Below are 18,525 nucleotides of genomic sequence, written 5' to 3'. Positions count from 1 at the left end.
CTTATTAATAAGTTGAATCTATCAATCAGTGGCAGAAGGGCACACTTCATGAATTCGCTAGACTTCTAGTTCTCAGCCCTTCCATTGCACTGCAAAGAATGAACTGTAAGTTTATGAAAAACTGCACCTAAGTCAGTCAGGCATAATCAACACAGCGCTGAAATCAGCAAGTCTATCACTACTGCATGCTGCCCTTAAAGGGTGCACAATAGTGATGGGCGAGCACTAAAATGCTCGGGTCAAGCACATTGGAATACTCGGGTGCTCGACCCGAGCAACAAGCCCAATGTAAGTCTATGGGAAACTCGAGCATTTTTCAGGCGGCTCCCCCCGGCGGTCTGCAGAGTGCCTAAATATAGCCAAAATCGATGGGAACAGTGCTCAGATGACATGGGAACAGCATGGGGAAGACCCCTGGAAGCATTTCTGACTCCCAGGTCACTGCTGTCAACAATGTTGTCAGAGGTTTTACGCCACTTTTACAGACTCACAATAAAGCATACAAAACCTAAACCAAAATGGATTTTCCTGGGAAATATGTTAAGGAACATCCTTTCCAGGGTAATAACTTGTATATAAGGCAAAATAAATAACCAAAAACAAAAATGCTCCTCCACAAATTGGGCTATGTTCACACGTAGCATTTTTGATTCGTTTTTGCACTTTTGCATTACTTTCAACCAAGACAAATGCATTCACTGGGAAATGTAATTTTAACATTTTACAACCTTATCTGGCCATGTGGTGTGTGACACATCATCAGACACATGCATACAGTGCTGAAAATACATGGGAACAGCATGGGGAAGACACCTGGAAGCATCTCTGACTCCCAGGTCACTGCCTAAAAGTGTGGCCATCATAAGTGATTCTTGGTGCATGCGAAGATGCCTCCCGCCATGCACCTGTCATTGCAGACTTGCAACAATCACCGTCCACGTCCTTGTCCCAGTGCAACATTCAGTTGTCCCCACCCCATTCCTTGGAATGCAAGCACAAGTATGCAGCCAGCCACCCACCCGCCCACAGGCTGCAATACTATAATGCCAAATTTTTGACAGCTGCTTGCACTTGAAATGTGGCCTTTTAGGCTCGTGGAGGCGGAAGCTGTCCACAACCTTATGGCGGAGGCGACCAGGTATCCATACTCGGTCCCCAGCCGCCACTATTTCTCCCGGTATCGTCTCCGCCTTCCACAAGCACAGGTCTCACAACATTACCCGTGCCCTCCACAGTGAACTTACTGGGAAGGACCGCCTAACCACAAACATGTGGACTTGGGAAACCGTATCTACTCCAGCTGTCATTTCTCCCAGGAAGTCCTCTAAGACTGCTTGTGTAGCACCCCGAGGGCTCGGCTGCTACAGGGGTATTGCACCTCAAACCAGAGGTGTGATATTCCACTCCCGGGTAAGGATGGAGTGTGGACCAGGACTCAGTAAGCTGCATGCACCACACACACCCCATTTCCGAGGGACAGCTCAACGGTGCTCCCACTAGACAGAAGTGCAGGCACCACCGACTATGTCCCTGGCTGGAGTGGGGAGGGGGAGGAAAACCCAGTGGTGTAGGAGCAGATAGGGGTGGGTCTCTGGGCATAGGTAGGAGCTCATTGGTTGCTAGTCACCTGGGCTCGGGTGTTAGAAGGAGGTATAAAAGGTGGGCACCATCTTAGGACAGTAGTCAGTGCAGTGCAGAGAAGAAGCTAAGAGTGAGAGGAGAAGACAGGAAGCAGAGCCCCTGCATGGGCTCTGCTCCGCAGGCAGGCCTTGTCAGGAGGCTGGAGCCTGAGAGAGAGAGAAAGGAGAATGAACAGAAAGGACAGTAAGAAAGGAAGCAAGGAACTGGAACACAGAGAAAGGCCCAGAGACACGAGTGAAGAAGGAACCCTAAGAACCCACGAGATAACGGGTGAAGGGTTGGCAGAGCAGGGTACCGGAACCCAAATTGGTGGAGGCGACTAATCCTCAGCCAAAACCGGAGGTTGTGACCACATCTTGGTGCGACCCCTCACTACATCCACCAGGAAAGCATACCACATAGGGTCAGGGAAACCGGAGAGAGGTTTCGCCAACAGAAGGCCCGAGGAAGCTGGACAAAGGTGGGTCACTGGTGGGGATGGCCAGAGAAAGGAAAGGAAGAGAGTCCTGTGCCACGCTCTGGAATTGCCTGGGAGTTGGTCGAGCCCCTTGCCTGGTGGACGCAGCACGGCTTGGGCAGTCACCGCCGGTACCGAGGTGACTAGGACCAGTAAAGAACTGTGAGTAAAGCATTGGAAACTGCAACCACACGTCTCTGTGTTTCATCGCCGTACCAGCACCATTAGTACTGGGACGCTCACACCATCACTACCATCATCTACTCTAGCTGCCCTGAGGCAATACTTCTCCCGTGGGGAGTTATCCCATTCTTGGCTGCGCATATAACATCAGCCTCAGCGGTCTGCAGCGCAGCGGCGGTCCCCACTGACCGCAATCCACGGGTGGCGTAGTCGGACACTTATTACAAGACAAATAGACTGCCACTGGTTTGACCACCCTGGGCACGGAACGGGTCACCGCCACACGGAGACTACAACCCCCAGCATCCTACAGAAGGCCCGGCTCCAGGTATCCCCCTGCACAGCACAGGCCCAGGGGGTGCATCACTTGCACTTGAAATGTGGCCTTTTAGGCTCGTGGAGGCGGAAGCTTTTCACAACCTCATGCCGGCGGAGGCCGGATGTCCATACTCGGTCCCCAGCCGCCACTATTTCTCCTGGTATCATCTTCGCCTTCCACAAGCACGGGTCCCACAACATTACCCGTGCCCTCCCCAGAGCACTTACTGGGAAGGACCGCCTAACCAGGGCCGGCGTCAGCACCCGGCGCACCCGGGCAAGTGCCGGGGCCCTGAGCAGGCAGAGGGGCCCACTGGCAGTCACGCACCCGCCGGGCTATGGGCGGAGGAGAGCGATGTCAGCGCCCGCCCTTCTCTCCCGCTTGCTCAGGGCCCCAGCAGCCGGATACTTACCTCTCCCCGTGCCTCCGCAGATCCGCTGTCTTCCTGCTCTGCGCTCCCTGTGACGTCTCAGGTCAGAGGGCACAGTGACGTCCTTCCACCGTGCGCTCCCCTGATCCGTCACAGGGAGCGCAGAGCGGGAAGTCGCCGCCGACGCTGGAGTCCGGACCCGAGCAGCTGCAGCAGGTGAGGAGGAGGGAGCTGAGTATTTGAGTTTTTTTTTTTTTAATGTATGGAGGCATGGGGCATAATATGGGGGGTGGGGGGGTGACATCCTGCATGGGGCATTATAAAGAGAGGGGGTGACATCCTGCATGGGGCATTATAAAGAGGGGGGGTGACATCCTGCATGGGACCTTATAAAGAGGGGGGGTACATCCTGCATGGGGCATTATAAAGAGGAGGGGTGACGGCCTGCATGGGGCATTATAAGGGGGGGTGGGACAGCCTGCATGGGGCATTATAAGGGGGGGGGACAGCCTGCATAGTGCATTATATGGGGGGAACAGCCTGCATGGAGCATTATAAGGGGGGGACAGCATGTTTGGGGCATTATGTGGGGGGTAACAGCCTGCATGGAGCATTATAAGGGGGGGGACAGCCTGTATGGGGCATTATGTGGGGGGTAACAGCCTGCATGCAGCATTATATGGTGGCCAGTATCCTGTATGGAGCGTTATAAGGGGACCAGTATCCTGTATGGAGCGTTATATGGGGGCCAGTATCCTGTATGGAGCTTTATAAGGGGGACCAGTATCCTGTATGGAGCGTTATATGGGGGCCAGTATCCTGTATGGAGCTTTATAAGGGGACCAGTATCCTGTATGGAGCATTATATGGGGGCCAGTATTCCGTATGGAGCCTTATATGGGGGCCAGTATTCCGTATGGGGCCTTATATGGGGGCCAGTATTCCGCATGGGGCCTTATATGGGGGCCAGTATTCCATATGGGGCCTTATATGGAGGCCAGTATTCTGTGTGGAGCGATTCGCCGGTTTCTGAGCTATTGTGGAATTTACAATAGATATCGCTCATGTAATGTAAGAAGTGAAATCTTTGCATTGTGCTATATATATATATTTCTCTGCGGTATCTGTGCATCATGAATCGTGGTATGTATTAAAGGGGCCCACTGAGACTCTTTCGCCCGGGGCCCAGAAAAAGCTGGAGCCGGCCCTGCGCCTAACCACAAACACGTGGACAGGTGAATGTGGCCAGGGATGGTACGGAGCCAGTCCACATTAAAAATGCAGCCATAGAGTGTCTGGGAACCTTCCCACACACTTTTCTTAGCCAAGGCTGCTTCTCCGCAGGGTTGGACAGGCCCACCTGAGAATCCTCGGGTGGGCCCTAGCTTCTCCATCAGGAGAGTTCATGATAGGCGTAAACTTTGCAGCTGCTATGGGGCTCATGAGCGGGGGAGAAAGTGGGCCCTCAGAATCAAATCCTCTGCTGGGCCCAATGTTTTTCAGTCTGACACTGCTTCTCAGTGAGAGTTGTATTTCAGCACAGCCATATTCTTTAGCTTGGTGAAAGGACTGGCATAGAGGGAAACTGTATCTACTCTGGGTGTCATTTCTCCCAGGAAGTCCTCTAATGCAGCTTGTTGCAGAAGCAATGGCAGCCCGTCCAACATCAGCTCGCACTTGTCGGTGGTGCTTCGACACACAAACATCTTTCTTTGCGCCTTTAATTTCATGACTACTGAGTTGGGCAATAGCCTGATCTGCAATGCGGTTTGAGAAATAACATGCATAAGCACATCCAACCCACATTAAAAAAGCAACCATACAGTAGAGTGTCCGGAAACCTTCTCACACACTTTTCTTAGCCAGGGCTGCTTCTTGACAGGGTTGGACGGGCCCACAAGAGAACCGGAGACTCCTCCGGTGGGCCCTGGCTTCTCCTTCAGGAGAGTTCATAGTGCCAAAGTGAGGCCATGATGATGATAGAGGCCACCATCTGCTTAGTTTTCTGTTACTTGGAATGCAAGCGCAAGTATGCAGCAAGCCACCCACCCACAGGCCGCAATACTAAACTGCCAGATTTCTGGGCAGCTGCTCGCACTTGAAATGTGGCCTTTTAGGCTCGTGGAGGTGGAAGCTGTCCACAACCTCATGGCGGCGGCGGCCGGGTGTCCATACTCGGTCCCCAACCGCCACTATTTCTCCCGGTATTGTCTCCGCCTTCTACAAGCATTTGTCCCTGAACATTACTGCTGGTACTTTTCTGCTTGCCTCCTACCAGCCTGGAATATTTCCAGTAAACTATGGTACGACGCCATGGTATTAGCACTGCCCCCAGTACAAGTAGCGAAGCCATCCCCAATTTCCTTCTCAGGAATTTTATTTGGTAGACTGAGTGGCTGCCCAAATACATTAGTTTCTCACAAATGAGCTGAAGATAGAGTGGCAGTAGGTGCAAGTTTCTCCAGCCTGTGAGACATCAGAGGGTGAACAGCAGCACGTTGGATCAGTGGTTAGCACTGAAGCATTGCAGCGCTGGGATCCTGGGTTCAAATCCCAGCAAAGACAACATCTGCAAGGATATTGTATGTTCTCCCCGAGTTTGCATAGGTTTCTACCTCAGTAAAAAAGCAGCCATAGAGTGTCCGGGAACCTTCCCACACACTTTTCTTAGCCAGGACTGCTTCTCGGCAGGGTTGGACGGTCCCACCAGAGAATCCTCTGGTGTGCCTTGGCCTCTACATCAGGAGAGTTCATGATAGCGCAAACTTTGCGGCTGCTATGGGGCTCTTGAGCAGGAGAGAAAGGTGAGCCCTCAGAATCAAATCCTCTGGTGGGCCCAATGTTTTTCAATCTGAAACAGCTTCTCAGTGGGAGTTGTATTTCACCACAGCCATATTCATTAGCTCGGTGAAAGGACTGGTATAGACGGAAACCGTATCTATTCCGGCTGTCATTTCTCCATCACCAGGTTCCGCCCATTGTCACACACGACCATACCTGGCTATATGTTCAGCGGTGAGAGCCACAGATCAGGCTGCTGTGTTACATCTTTGAACAACTCTGCAGCACTGGGCGGTTTGTCACCTAAGCATTAAGCATGTTATCTTCAGCACAGCCTGTTGCCGCTTGGCCAAGGCAGTGCTGCAGTGCTTTTGTGGAGGTTTCACCAATTTAAGATACACTAGATAACTGCTCTCCTCCAAATTAAAGATGTCCGAGTGCATGCAAAGAAGCTAATCAACCAAATTTGCTTATCTGGTCGAAAAACTTCACTCAAAGACTGAACCACGCAAAATGGCATACTTTATTACGCAGATGACTAGCCCAGGGGGATGGGGATTACTCGGTACCCGGGCCTTTAGCCTGGCCTTGCGGATGTCGTGGTTGTCGGCTCCCGGGCCTGTACCCTGGGGTCTCTCTTTGAAAAGCGTTGATAGTTGTTAATTTTATTAGAGTTCGTGACGCCACCTGTGGCTTCTCGTGAGAATCACCAGCGCTGCGCAGTCCACTGAGGCCGGTGATAAGGCAACTTGATGGTATAGCTCCCCACAGGCGGAGCTAGGCCTCACGGCAGTGTACGGAAAGGGGAATGCAGGACAGGCGAGACCCAGCCCGGTCAGAGCAAGAACAGGGACAGACACGATAGTCACTTCAGTACCTTTTACTGATGGAAATTCAGGCACTTCCCGGAGCACTGTAGGGTGAAGGGTGCATGTCAGGATCCTCCGCAATGAGCGGGTGTAGGGCCTCCTGTTACTTGCCTCTGTGTAGTAAGTTTCTGACCTGCCTGTAGCTAGGCCTAACTTTGTCTCTGTCCTGCGCTGGCTGACTTTGTGGTAGGGCCTTTTCTTGGAGTACACGCTCCTCAGCTTGCGGGGCCTATGTGTCTCCCGGCTCTGTTACGTATCAGCACTTTAGCGATCCTGGGACTTGTAGTTCTCCAGGGATTGCGGTTATACCTTACTGGTTCATAGAGATCCCGGTAAACTTCGGACCCGGTGTCCGGTAAACTCTTCGGGGTGAGCTAATTAAGCTCCTCTGCCCCCTATGTACTAACTCTCCACTCGCCTTCGGCCTACTCGGGCTCTCACTAGGCTATACACACTAACGGCAGCTTTCCGCGCTTCACCGATCTTATGGCGCCGGCACACCTAAAGCTCCCTATTCTGAGTTTCACTGAGTCTGAACTGTGCTCCACTGCAGACTGACCTCTCTCAGGCTCCTCTACTGCAGGAACTCTCTCAACTGGCTTGGCTCTCTGTCGACTCCAGACTGAACTGCCTGGCTCCACCTTCCCTTCTTATATCCCTAATGTGCTCCCTCTGCTGGTCTGAGGTGGAAGGTGGAGATGTGTGAATGGTTATGGGGGCCTCTTGTGGAGGAATCCATCAATGCACTCTTCCAGGATCTGTGATACCAAGCGCAGCTGGGCGTCACATAGACATGGGGTTATATAGTATTCTACTCCTAGGTGGGATTAGTAAAATTCATTGCTCTTTCTGATAACTTGGCACACTGCAATTTGCTCATCCATGTTTCTCTTGGCCTCAGTAACGCCTTAGGAATTCTGATGGGAGGGATGATTCGTCTCTCAGCGGCATCTTTGCCAACTCGACATGAATCTCTCTGTTATCAGTCATGCACATGCATATGTCATTCCCAGGAAATCATTTAGTTGTTCATGCCTACAATAAGAGCAGAAACTGTTAGTTATATATTCATTAACTATTAACATAATCCATGTGCAAATACACATTTGCGTACATACATACACATAGATTATTCCATCATCTCTATATTAATTCACACTGATTAGGTAATCTATTAAAAGAAACTAATTGATTTTCTATCATATATATATTTTACCTTGACACTTTCAGCTTGTGACTGATATGGTCATTTCGGAGATGGAGGAGGAGGAGGTGCGGGAGCTGAACAATGTGATTACATTGAGGTCACATTGGCGACTCTGTTTTTTATACTGAAGAAAGATCCTACTGTTTTTGTTTTTTTACATTATTTTTTAAGACAAATTTATTCACCGGGAAATGTTATTTTAACATTTTACAACCTTATCTGGCCATGTGGTGTGTGACACATCATCAGACACATCCTGTTTTATTTATGATGGAGGGACTCTGAAAGTCATAAAGCCTATCTTTATAGGGCCACCAGGTGGCCCTTACTATTCTTAAAGGGCCAGAAGTTGGCCCTCGCTATTGTTAGAGAGCCATCAGCCAGCTATGTTTTGTTGTTCCCATTAGGAGAGTGGGTCTCCTATACTGTAATTGCGTATGCAGTGACTGCAAGGGCTGCCAAAAATTTGGACGCAACCCAATACCCCTTTGAAGAGATAGAGGAGGGTCTCAGTAAAAAAATGTTCCCATTATAAAGGAGCAGGTCTCCTATAGTGGTAATGCCCATGCTGTGACTGCAAGAGCTGCCAAAATTTGGGAAAAACCCCACTAACAATTTAAAGACACATAGAGCAGGGCCACAGTAATGACATGTTTCCATTACAAAGGAGCTAGTGTGCTATACAGTTATAGGGTATGCAATGAGTCCAACGGCTGACAAAATTTAGGAAAAACCCCACTAACAATTTAAAGACACATAGTGCAGGGCCACAGTAACAACAAATTCCCATTAGAAAGGAGAGCGTGTGCCATACTGTTTGCCTATGCAGTGAAGCAACGTCTGCCAAAAATTGGAGGAACTCCAATGCCCCTTGCAAGAGACGTAGAGGTCGGAGAGCCTCCTAAAAACAATGTTCCCATTATTAGGAAGTGGGTCTCCCATAGTGTTTGCCTATGCAGTCAATGCATAAGCTGCCAAAAATTTGGAGGCACTCCAATTCCCCTTGGAAGAGACGTAGAGGTCGGAGAGCCTCCTAAAAACAATGTTCTCATTATTAGGAAGTGGGTCTCCCATAGTGTTTGCCTATGCAGTGAATGTAAAAGCTGCCAAAAATTGGGAGGCACTCCAATGCCCCTTGGAAGAGACGTAGAGGGCCTCATGAAAAAATGTTCCCATTATTAGGAAGTGGGTCTCCCATAGTGTTGGCCTATGCTGTGAATGCAAGGGCTGCCAAAAATTGGGAGGCACTCCAATGCCCCTTGGAAGAGACGTGGAGGAGGGCCTCATAAAAAATGTTCCCATTAGAAAGGAGCGGGTTTCCTATACTTGTAATGCCCATGCAAGTGTATGAGCTGACAAACATTTACCCCTGGGGGGTATACATGAACATACTGTTTAAATTTTTTTTTTACGGGCCTCATAAAGACTCTTTAAAAAAATTATGTGGGTGTTGCATCATGGACCTTGGTCACCCTGGTGATATGGTGGTGAAGGACTAGGATGAGGAGAAGGAGGAGGAAAAGAGCAAATAACCAAAATCAGGAAGCGTATATGACGCGCCCCCTGGGTCGTGGGGTACTCGGTGCCGGGCCGGTCGTTGCTAGGGGAGATGTCACAGTGGCGGTGACCCGGTCCGTGACCCAGAGCGGGACTTATAGTTTTTATATACAGTTCGTGATGCCATCTGTGGTATGCGGCTATATGAAGCCGCCGCTGCGGAGCAGGTCCTCTGGAGCTGGTGTAAATGCAGCAGAGATGGTTTAGCTCTCCACAGGTAGAGCTTAGCTCCAGGGCAGCGTAGATGTTAAAGATGTTGCAGTGTAGTGCTGGGGGTGATGGCGCAGCAATAATTTCACAAAGACAGTGGGGTGCAGTCCTCAGGGTTTACTCACAGTTGATAAGTTCTTCAGGTTACACTTTCCGGATTGTGACCTCCCACGTCGCGGTGCGTTCACCAGGCAGGGGTTCCGCAAACTCCCAGGTATTTCAAGAGTGCCTGACAGGACCCCGTTCTATATGACCTTCTCAGCCGTCTTTCTGCGCTTGCCCTCACCCTTCTTGCCCTGTGCCTCGCCAAACAATGTCCCAAGCCGGTATCCTCATATCTTTCTGGGCAACCTGGAGTTCCCTGGATCCTATGTAGTTACCTTTTTGGCGACTTTAGTGCGAATGTGGCAACTGCACCCTGAAAGTACAGAAACCTCCGGTTTCCAGTTGAACCTTGTAATTCTCACTGGTCAGGGGCCGGTCCCCTCTGCGGCTTGATCCCTCCACCACCTGGCAGATTCGGGCGGACGGGTGGCCTCCAGCACTGCCCACACCCCTGGGATCCCTTTCACGTTCCTGGAGCCTTTATCCTGCTCCTCTCTCCTTCCTCCTCTCCTTCTCAGTCTTGGGCCTCTCTGCTAGGCCCTCCTCCCGAGCAGAGCTCCTGCAGAGCTCCTGCTCCCTCTACTTCTCCTCTCAGACTCATCTGTCTTTTCAAGATGGTTCCCTCTTTTATATCACTTCTAACAAGTGCTCCCCTAATCTACGTCCTCCACCCACACCCACTACAAGGTTCCCCCTACTTTGGTTCCCCCCACTCCAACCAGGGACAGGGCTCAGCAGGGAAGCGATGCATCTTGCCCCTCCTGCTTGTCTGGAGTAGTGTAGTGTTGGGTGCAGGTGTTAGGGTCCCGGGCAGCGCTCTATTCTTACCTGAGAGTGAGATACTACACCTCTGGGTGAGATGCAGTACCTCTGTGGCGACTGAACCCTCAGGGGCGCTACATATACCCATGTATGGGTGTGAAAAGGTGCATGGGAATACACCTCCCAAAAAAGACACTGGATTTGAGTTTATGTTAGGCTGTGTGCCCACTATGCGTTTTTTAAGCGTTTCCGCAGCGGCAATTCCCCTGCAGAAACGCTTAAAAAACGCTTGGTAGAAGGTCTGCAATGTTCCCCAATAATAATCCGCATGTGCTGTGTACATGCTGCGGAAATTTCAGCAGCAGATTATCATTGTGGAAAAATCCACAGCACTACCAATTATTTTGTGTAATCGCGGCGTTTTCGCCGCCATTGACTTGCATTGAATCGCATAATAACTGCATCACTACATGTGCACATGCGGATATTAAGCGATTCAATGTGCGGATGGTACCCGGGTTTGGAGAAGAGGAGACTCTCCTCCAGACCCGGGTACCATAGTACCTGTAAAAAAAAAAAAGAATTAAAATAAAAAATATACATTATACTTACTTCTGATGGCCCCCGGTCTCCATAGCGATGCATCCTGGCTTCCCAGCAGCTCGCAATGGTCTAAAAAGACCTGCCATGACGTCATTTAGTCATGTGACGGGTCACGTGACCGTTGACGTCAGCGGTCGCGTGACCCATCACATGACTTAATGACGTCATGGCAGGTCCTTTTACACAACCGCGAGACACCGGGAAGACCGGACTCACCGGAGAAGGAGACCGGGGGCCATCAGAAGGTAAGTCTAATATTTATTTTTTATTTTTTACCATTCTTTTACGGTCACACTATATAAATCCATGCAACCGGCTTACGGATCCGGGGGGTGGAACCTCTGTGCTACGGTGCAAGGAGGGACCCAGAGGGGCGTAACTAAGTATCAACCTGGACCGACCCTGGTCGTACGGCGGCTAACGACTCCGTGACCAGGGAGGGACCGAGCCAAAGGACCAGGTGCTACTCTGGGGGCGACCTTGTAAGAGAGCAGGTGGCTCCCACGGGTCAGTTGACAGGGACTGACCGGTATAGGCTATCAGGTAGACACGGCAAGTGACGGCAGGAGTCTCTAGGTGGGCTGGCAAGTGACGGCAGGAGTCTCTAGGTGGTCACGGCAAGTGACGGCAGGAGTCTCTAGGTGGGCTGGCAGGTGGTCACGGCAAGTGACGGCAGGAGTCTCCAGGTGGTCACGGCAAGTGACGGCAGGAGCCTCCGGGAAGGCACGGCAGGTAACAAGCAGGTAACAGGCAGGTCACAGGCAAGTGCTCCCAGGTGAGCGGTAGTGTTGAGCCACCCCCGTAGTGTTCGAGTTCGGTTCGGTTCGTCGAACACCCGTGTGTTCGCCGAACTGTTCGTCGAACTGTTCATCGAACACCTTCGAACACCGTTAAAACCAATGGCAGGCAAACAAAAACACATAGAAACACATAGAAAACACCTTCAAAGGTGTCCAAAAGCTGACAAACTGCTCAGAAGACACAACTAACACATGGAAAAGTGACAAGTACATATAGTCATGCGAAAAGAAAAGAGGTGGAGGAGTAAAAGGAGGGGGAGACACAGATATAGGCATGTCATGCCCTTCTAAAATCCAAAAAGTGAGAAGCCGACACTTTCAGTCCGCTCCTGCCCGTGCCACCTCCGCGTCGCCGGGTTTGTGCCAGAGCCGCGGTGAACCCTGACGGCCAGCCCCCCTCTCCCAATACTGGTGCCTGTCCGCTGGTGGGTCGAGCGAGCCCCCCTGTGGTGGAGGCAGCTCTAAGCTTTTTAATTTAAATTGTCTCTCTAATTTGAATGAATACACTTTAAATCCATTTACAAGGATCTATTGGAGGGCAAGTCTCATGCCAGCAGCCGCGTAATTCCAGCTCCAGTAGCGTCCACTAAAGCTGCTGCAGTTAAAAAGCTTTTATAAGGATCGAGCTCGGCTGTCCACCGCAAGGCATCCTACTGCCAGTCCCAGCCCCTATGCCTTGGGGTGCCTCCTGATGCTCTTCACTGAGTATCCCGTGGTCCCGAAGCATTTCCTTTGAAAAAATTAAGTGTCCAAACTACAGGTGGTGTAGCTTGCTTAACAGCCGGGATAATCCGCTGACTAGCAGACACTGCTACTAGGCACAAAGTATTTCCTGGGCTAGATGCAGTTAAAAATTTGTAATTAGATACTCTCGTTGGATGCTGAGAAAGCATTCCATAGAGTCTCCTGGCACGCCATATATGATTCTCTTAAAAAGCTTGGGGTAGGGGTCTAGGGGACCCTTTTATAGCCAAAATCACGGCCCTGTATCGCAATACGTCACCTAGGCTGAAGATAAATGGAACTGTAGCACCCTGAGGGCTCGGTTGCTACAGAGGTATTGCACCTCACCCAGAGGTGTGATATCTCACTCTCAGGTAAGGATGTAGTGTGGATCAGGACCCGACACCTGCATGCATTACACCACATTGCCATGGGGCAGGGCGACCAATATGCCCCTGAGATGGGCACGACAGTCCCTGTCCCTGGCTGGAGTGGGGGGAGGGAACACTGAGGAAGGGGAACCCTGTAGTGCAGGAGCAGGGAGGAAGCAGTTCCTGGGTGCATTGAGAAGGGAGTATAAAAGGTGGGCACTATCTTAGTTCAGTGCAGAGAAGTCTGAGCAGAAGTGGCAGGGAGCAGGGGCTCTGCATGAGCTCTGCTCCGGAGGCGGGCCTAGTAACAGAGGCCCAGGCCTGGAAGAGGGAGAAGGAAGGAAGAGGAGCGGAGAAGGCTCCAGGAACGAGGAACGAAGGGATTCCAGGGGTGCGGACGGGCGAGTCGCCACCGCACGCCCGAATCCACCTGCGTGGAGGGGTCAGGCCAATGGGGGAGACCGGTCCCCGAAACTAGTGGAGGCAGGAAACGACCCTCAGCTAGAAACAGGAGGCAGTGACATTTTATGTGGCGCAGCCCCTCGCTACACCCGCTTGGAAGGCACCACATAGGGTCAGGGAAACTGGCGCCAAGTTTACCAAGAGGAGGCCCGAGGCAGCCGGACAGAAGGGTTGGTAAGAAAGGCCAGACAAAGGACACACAAAGGGGGTCCTGTGAAGCGCTCCAAAGTTATCTGGGAGTTGTCTGAGCCCCTCACCTGGTGAGCACAGTACGACGTGGGCAGCCGTTACCTGCAGACGTGGTCTGGATAATAAGAACTGTGAGTAAAGGCCCTGGACTGCATCACTGACTCCGTGTCGTTACTGCTGCTGCCCTGCACCATCACCCCCATCCTCCGCATACACTGCCCTGAGGCTATACTCCTCCCGTGGGGAGTTATGCTACGCTCTGCTGCACCCACAACACCAGCCTCAGCGGTCTGCCCTGGAGCGGCGGTTCACTCTGACTGCAATCCACGAGTGGCGTAGTCGGACATTTAAACATCAAAACCACATAAATAGTTCCGCCACTGGTTTGACCGCCCTGAGCCACGGAACCGGGTCGCCGCCACGGAGACTACAACCACCAGCATCCACCAAAAAGGGTCCGGCTCCGGGTGTCCCAAGGCCCAGGGGGCGCGTCAGAACATTTTCATCACCTTTCACAATCACCAATGGGACAAGGCAGGGATGTTCTCTGTCCCCTCTCTTATACATCCTAGTGACGGAGCACCTGCTCTCATCAATTCGCCATAACCCCAATATTAGGTGGATTGAGGTGGGAGGCACCGAGTACAAGTGCTCTCTATTTGCTGATGATGTCCTAGTATATATCACTCAATCACATATATCCATCCATGCTGTTATGGCTGAAATAGATCACTTTGTTACATGGTCAAATTTTAAAATCAATGCAGCGAAGTCTGAGGCCCTCGATGTCTCCCTCCCCAAATCCATATAGGATTCCATCCAGTCCAACTTTCCCTTTGCCTGGCCCTCACAGGGTATCAAATACTTAGGAATTCCTATTCATAGAGACCTCTCCCATCTATGTTATCTTAATTTTGGGCCCTTTATTGAACAACTCCATACAGACCACGGTTGGCAAGTTAGAACTGTAAGATTCACTACGTGAACCACTGGTGTTTTGTGGAAAAGCACATGTACACTGTGTTCCAAATTATTATGCAAAAAGTGTTTAGGAGTGATAAGGGAAGAATTTGTTTGTTTTTCAGTTAAACTCATTGATGGTGATGTGTGTCAGGGCTCTTTATATCACTGTAAGCAATTGCAGACACCTGTGCTAATTAGTTTGGCAGGTGTGTCCAATGAAAGGCAAGACTACTTAAGAAGGCTGTCTCACATTATTAAGCAGCCTACATTTTCTGCCAAAATGGGAAAGAAAAAGGATGTGTCGGCTGCTGAGAAGCAACAAATTGTGGAGTGTTTAGGTCAAGGCATGACTAGAATCAACATTGTGCGATGATCAGGATGAAGTGTCTTGGCAATCAAGAAGTATGTAGCTGATTCACAGTACACATGTGTGCATGCTGATAAGGGCAAATTGAGGACTCTTTCCTACAGGCAATTACGTCAGGTTGAAAGAGCAGCGGCAAAAAAGCCTTGTCATAGCAGCAGACAAGTTTTTGAAGCTGCTGGTGCCTCCAACGTCCCCCGAACAACAAGATGCAGGGTCCTTCAGAGGTTTGCAGCTGTGCATACGCCATCCTGTCGACCTCCTCTATCCACTTCACACAAGCAGAAACGGCTCCAGTAGGCCAAACATTACATGAAGACTGATTTCAAAACTGTTTTGTTCACGGATGAGTGCCGTGCAGCGCTCGATGGTCCAGATGGATGGAGTGGAGGATGGCTGGTTGATGGACACCCCACACAAACACGGCTACAGCGCCAACAAGGAGGAGGTGGAGTAATGTTTTGGGCTGGAATCATGGGGAGAGAGATTGTCGGCCCCTTTAGGATCCCTGAAGGCGCTAAAGATGAACTCCATAATGTATGTGGATTTTCTCAAACAGCACTTCCTGCCATGGTTCAAGAAGAAGAACCGTGTATTTCACAGCAAGATCATTTTTTTGCATGATAATGCACCATCTCATGCTGCACATAAAACATCTGCATCTCTGGCTGATATGGGCATAAAAGGGGACAAACTTATGGTGTGACCCCCCATGCTCCCCTGACCTCTACCCCATTCAGAACCTTTGGAGCATCATTAAAAGGAGTGTCTATGATGGCGGGAGGCAGTTCACATCTAAGCAACAGCTCTGGGAGGGTATTCTGTCCTCATACAAAACAATTGAAGCAGAAACCATCCAAAACCTGACAAATTCAATGGACGAGAGAGTTCAGAAGCTCCTTTCGAACAAGGGGTCCTATGTGAAAATGTAACATCACCTAGAATAAAGTTTTGAGTTGAAAACTGTTTGATTTCAGTTTCTAACAACCTGCTAATGCTTATAATTTCAAAAATGACCATTTTTTTGGTCTTTATTAAAATGAAAAGGTTGATCGAAAAGTTTGGGGGATCTAAGAGTGTGGCAACCCAGTAGTCATGATTACTTCGAATTCTGACAATATGAGGGTCATGCTGCAGGTAGTGCAGCAAGAAGGCACTTATGTGTCTTGCGCATCTCGGAGCCCCAAAATTATTTTCCGGGCTAGATGCAGCTAAAAATTATTATTAATTTTAAATCTGGTGAAGCTTTAGTATAGATGGCCTAATAGGATCAGTGCTGCACACTGCTACAAAGCCCAAATTATTTTCCAGTCAAGATACAGATAAACATGATTAGTAATTTTAAATCTGGTGGAGCTTATTATAGATGGCCTAATAGAATCAGTGCTGCACACTGCTACAAAGCCCAAATTATTTTCCAGCCAAGATACAGATAAACATGATTAGTAATTTGAAAGCTTAAAACGGTTGGTAGGGTGATTTTAACCAATCATCAAGCTTTTACTCTCCCCAGGATGACACAGGGGTAGAAAAGTCGTTTCGGATCCATGATTTGTTCATCTTTATGAACGTGAGTCTGTCTACATTATCAGTGGAGAGCCGCGTGCGCTTATCTGTCAGCACACCACCAGCAGCGCTGAACACACGTTCAGACAGAACGCTGGCTGCGGGGCATGACAAGATCTCCAAGGCGTAAGTGGCTAGCTCCGGCCATTTATCCAGATTGGAAGCCCAAAAAGAGCAAGGGTCCAGTGACACAGTCATGGCTTCAATGTTTACTTGGAGATACTCCTGTACCATCGTCTCTAGGCGTTGACTATGTGTCAGACTTCTTGTCTCCTGTGGCCTTGCAAAGGATGGGCTAAAAAAGTGGTGAAATGATTCCGCAAAATTGATGTTACCAGCAGATACTGTGGTTCTGTTACGGTTTGAGTGCTGAACACTTGACGGTCCCACGGTTGGCAAGTTGGAACTGTGAGATTCACTACCTGCACCACTGGTATTTTGTGGAAAAGCACATGTAAGATTCTGCAACAGTCTCTGCTGATACTCCTGCATGCGTGCATCCCTTTCTATGGCAGGAATAATTTCTGCAAATTTACTTTTGTACCGGGGATCTAACAGTGTGGCAACCCAGTAGTCAGGATTATTTCTAATTCTCACAATTCGAGGGTCATGTTGCAGGTAGTGCAGCAAGAAGGCACTCATGTGTGTTGCGCATCCAGGAGCACCAAGTCCCTGTTGTGTTGGTGGCGAGGTAACAATCATGCTTCCTTCCTCTGTCCTCTCCCCCCAACCTCGCACAACAGAAATGTGATCAAGGTCTCCCTCATCTGATGAGTCTTCCATCAGTTCGTCCTCCACTTCTTCCTGCACCTTCCTCACTAGTTTGGCTGCTACCATGCGCCCTGGTAAAACCATCTCCCCCACCCTCACATGCCTGCCGCCTTGGTGCTGCCAACCGTCTGGACCTTGCAGATGTTAGCCCTTCCGCATACAACTCCTCCTCCTCTACTTCCTCCACCTCCTCTTGTGCCACCACCTGACTCCGAATTCTGTTTAACATGTGCTCCAGCATGTAAATCACCGGAATAGTCATGCTGATAATGGCATCGTCAGCACTAAACATCTTCGTCGCCATTTCAAAACTGTGCAGAAGGGTGCATAGGTCCCTGATCTGAGACCACTCCTCCAGCGTGATTTGCCCCACCTCTGGATCTCGTTGGCCTAGGCTATACGTCAGAACGTATTGCACCAGGGCTTGTCGGTGCTGCCACAGTCGCTGCAACATGTGCAGAGTTGAATTCCACCGGGTAGGCACATCGCATTTTAGCCGGTGAAGTGGCAGGCCCAACGACTTCTGTAGAGATGTAAGTCGCTGAGCTGCGGGATGCGAACGGCGGAAGTGAGCACACAGCGACCGTGCCCTCTGCAGAAGGCCATCTAGTCTGGGATAGTGGGCTAAAAATTGCTGGACAACCAGGTTCAACACGTGAGCCATACAAGGCACGTGTGTGACATTGCCCCGGCGAAGGGCCGCACCCAGGTTTGCAGCATTGTCGCACACGGCCTTCCCTGGTTTCAGGTCCAGTGGAGACAACCATTCATGAAATTGGTTCTCCAGAGCTGACCACAACTCCTCAGCTGTGTGACTCACATTTCCTAGACATTTCAATGTAAAAACCGCCTGATGACGTTGAGCCCTGCTGCCAGCATAGTAAGGAGGTGTGCAGGATCCCTTCTGCGCAGTTAGAAAGCTTGTGGCATGACCAGACAGGCTTTGGGTGCAGGTGGAAGACCGAGAGGAGGTTGAGGAGGCAGAAGCAGTGGAGGAACTTTGACATAAAGAGGATTGACGCACAACTCGTGGGGACGGCAAGACTTGGACAGCAGCCCCTTGTCCTGCTGTCACCATAGTTAACCAGTGCCCAGTCAGCGACTTGTAACGCCCCTGTCCATGCCTACTCGTCCAAGTGTCTGTGGTGAAATGCACCCTGTCACACACAGAGTTTCTCAAAGAAGCGGTGATGTTGTGTGCGACATGCTGGTGGAGCGCAGGCACACCTTTCTTTGAGAAGTAGTGCCGACT

At 50.3% G+C, this 18,525-nt stretch overlaps 1 protein-coding gene across 2 annotated transcripts in view; it reads left to right on the top strand.

Moving 5' to 3' along the window:
• The window catches only part of LOC141273616 (serine/threonine-protein kinase PLK2-like), a 248,236-nt gene that overhangs the window by 98,512 nt on the left and 131,199 nt on the right, over window positions 1-18,525 (top strand). The window lies entirely within an intron of this gene.

The sequence above is a fragment of the Phyllobates terribilis genome, unplaced genomic scaffold (assembly GCF_046119375.1).
Source record: "Phyllobates terribilis strain yellow unplaced genomic scaffold, ASM4611937v1 Scaffold_1__5_contigs__length_1240528914, whole genome shotgun sequence".
Lineage (NCBI taxonomy): Eukaryota > Metazoa > Chordata > Amphibia > Anura > Dendrobatidae > Phyllobates > Phyllobates terribilis.
The sequence above is the reverse complement of the archived record's forward strand: the minus strand, read 5'-3'. Positions and strand labels throughout refer to the sequence as shown.